Genomic DNA, 3,100 nt, shown 5'->3' on the forward strand with positions numbered 1-3,100 from the left:
TCGTACTATGGAGCAGTAGGTGGATGAATTTAGTAAGCTATCTCGTTATGCCCCTGACGATGTGGCCATAGATTCCGTGAAGCAGGAGAAATTTATGGAAGGGCTGAACCATGAGATGAGCATGCAGTTGATGGTGGCAACATTTAACAACTACCAGGAGTTGGTAGACAAGGCTCTTATGATTGAAGGGAAGCAGCAGCAAATTGAGAGCCGCAAAAGGGAGTATGGACAAGGAAGGTACAACTCAGGAGCTCAGCAGAAGCCTCATCTAACCCCGAACTCGGGAGGACTTGTTCATAACCATGGAGGTCATAACCATAATGGAGGAAGTTCACATAACCACAATGGTTCCAAGAATGGGACTGGGAATGGAACAAGCAACAATTAGACTCGCTCCAATCCAGCCACACCCGCCAAGAGAGACCTAAGTCACATTACTTGCTTCAAGTGTGGGAAGACTAGACACTATGCCATGGAGTTCCCTGAAGCGAAGAATGGAAACGGTAATGGGAGCACTGGGAAGAAGCCTAATCCATTCAACAAAGGACAAGTTAACCACGTTAAAGTGGAGGAGGTTGAACGGTAGCCAGATGCAGTGATCGGTAAGTTTTTGGTTAAGTCTTTTACTGCCCTTGTTCTTTTTGATACTGGTGCATCACATTCATACATATCAAGGGGATTCGTGGATAAGTTTAAACTACCAACCCAAACCCCTAGGACCCCTCTGTTAGTAAGTTCACCTGGAGCAGAGTATATGGCCAGTCAATGGTGCGACCAGATACCCCTAACCATTGGTAGCCATGTTTTTCTGTCAGACCTAATAATTTTGGAGTCACAAGGATTGGATGTGATATTAGGCATGGACTGGATGTCAAAGTATGGAGGAAGCATTGACTGTGCTAGTAAATCAATTTGTCTCACCACCCCAGAGGGAAAAAGGATCAAGTATGCATCTAGACATGCGTCTAGGAGGAGCCAAGTAAATACCCTCACGGGAGTTGTTTAGGAGGAAGTGCCTGTAGTGAAGGATTACCTAGATGTTTTTCCAGAGGAGTTACTAGGCATGCCATCGGATCGAGACATCGAGGTTTTGATAGAGCTATTGCCAGGTACCGGGCCAATATCAAAGAGATCCTACCAGATGCCCGCAAATGATCTGGAGGAGATTAAGAAGCAACGCAAGGAGTTATTGTAGAAAGGTTACATCCGACGGAGTTCGTCACCATGGGGAGCCCTAGTGCTTTTGGTTGAGAAGAAGGATAAGTCTCTAAGGATGGTTGTTGATTATCGTACTTTGAATGAGGTGACAATCAAGAACAAATACCCACTGAAGATGATCAATGATTTGTTTGACCAGTTGCAAGGAGCTATGGTGTTTTCGAAGATCGATCTATGATCAGGATATCACCAGCTGAAGATCCGGGAAAAGGATATACCTAGAACCGCATTTACCACAAGGTACGGGTTATATGAGTATACGGTCATGTCATTTGGACTGACTAACTCCCCTACCTATTTCATGAGCATGATGAACAAGGTGTTCATGGAATATTTGGATAAGTTTGTTGTGGTGTTCATTGATGATATAATGGTATACTCGAAGAACGAAGAGGAGCACAAAGACCATTTGCGTTTAGTTCTCGAGAAACTCAGGGAACATCAGTTGTATGCCAAGTTCAGCAAATGTGAGTTTTGGTTGAAAGAAGTTGGATTCCTTGGGCATGTTATATTAGGAGAAGGTATAGCAGTAGACCCCACCAAGGTTCAGTCAGTCACTGAATGGTTGGCACTCACTTCAATAAGCGAGATCCACAGTTTTCTTGGACTCGCAGGATACTACCGGAGATTCATTGAGAAATTTTCCCAGATTGCAAAGCCAATGACAGAGCTATTTAAGAAGGATACCAAATTTAAATGGATGGAAGAATGTGAAGAGAGTTTTCAGGAGTTAACGAAACGTCTGACTACAACCCGAGTACTGATTCTGCCGGATATACACAAGGATTTCCAAGTGTATTGCGACGCCTCTCGCTTAGGACTTGGAGGAGTACTGATGCAGGATGAAAGAGTTGTTTCGTATGCCTCACGACAAATGTATCCGCATGAGTTCAATTATGCCACACATGACTTGGAGTTGGCTGCTGTAGTGCATGCGTTGGAGACTTGGAGACATTATCTTATTGGAAACCATTGCGATGAATACACTAACAATAAGAGTTTGAAGTACATTTTCACACAGAAGGAGCCGAACCTTAAGTAGAGGAGATGGTTCGAGCTTATAAAGGATTATGACATGAAGCTTCACTATCATCCAGGCAAGGCCAATGTCGTAGCAGACGCTTTGAGCCGGAAGAGTTATGCCAACACACTCATCAGCGCAGGATTGTCAAAGGAGTTGGCAGAAGATCTCAGGGAGCTTCGATTGGAGATTGTCCCTAGAGTTTTTGTGGCAGCAATGGAATTTAGTCTACATTGTTAGGAAAGATTCGAGAAGCTCAGAAGGATGTCAAAGAGATCGCCGAGATAAAATAGAGAATGAGCAAACGAAAGACCCAAGGTTTTCGTGAGGATGAACAGGACACCTTGTGGTTTGAGGATCGTGTTTATGTGCCCAATAACACAGAGATCAGGAAGTTAATACTTCAGGAGGCTCATGACTCACCATACTCGATTCACCCCGTAAACACCAAGATGTATGTGGATTTAATTGAGCGTTTCTGGTGGGCTGGTATGAAGAAGGATATTGCTGAGTATGTAGCCGTATGTGATGTATGTTAGAGAGTGAAGGCAGAACATCAAAAGCCAGCCGGATTGTTACAACCTATGTCGATACCCGAATGGAAGTGGGATAAGCTTGGCATAGATTTCATCACCTGATTGCCCAGGACCAAATCAGGATATGATTTTTTATGGGTAGTAGTTGATCGCTTGACCAAAGTAGCTCACTTTATCCTAGTGAAAACCACCTATACAAGTGCCAAGTTAGCCAAGATATACATGACCAGGATCGTATGTTTGCATGGAGTTCCAAGGACCATTGTATCAGATAGAGGAATCCAGTTTACCTCAAAGTTTTGGAATCAATTGCATGAAACTTTGG

Source organism: Triticum dicoccoides, chromosome 7A (genome assembly GCF_002162155.2).
Source record: "Triticum dicoccoides isolate Atlit2015 ecotype Zavitan chromosome 7A, WEW_v2.0, whole genome shotgun sequence".
NCBI lineage: Eukaryota > Viridiplantae > Streptophyta > Magnoliopsida > Poales > Poaceae > Triticum > Triticum dicoccoides.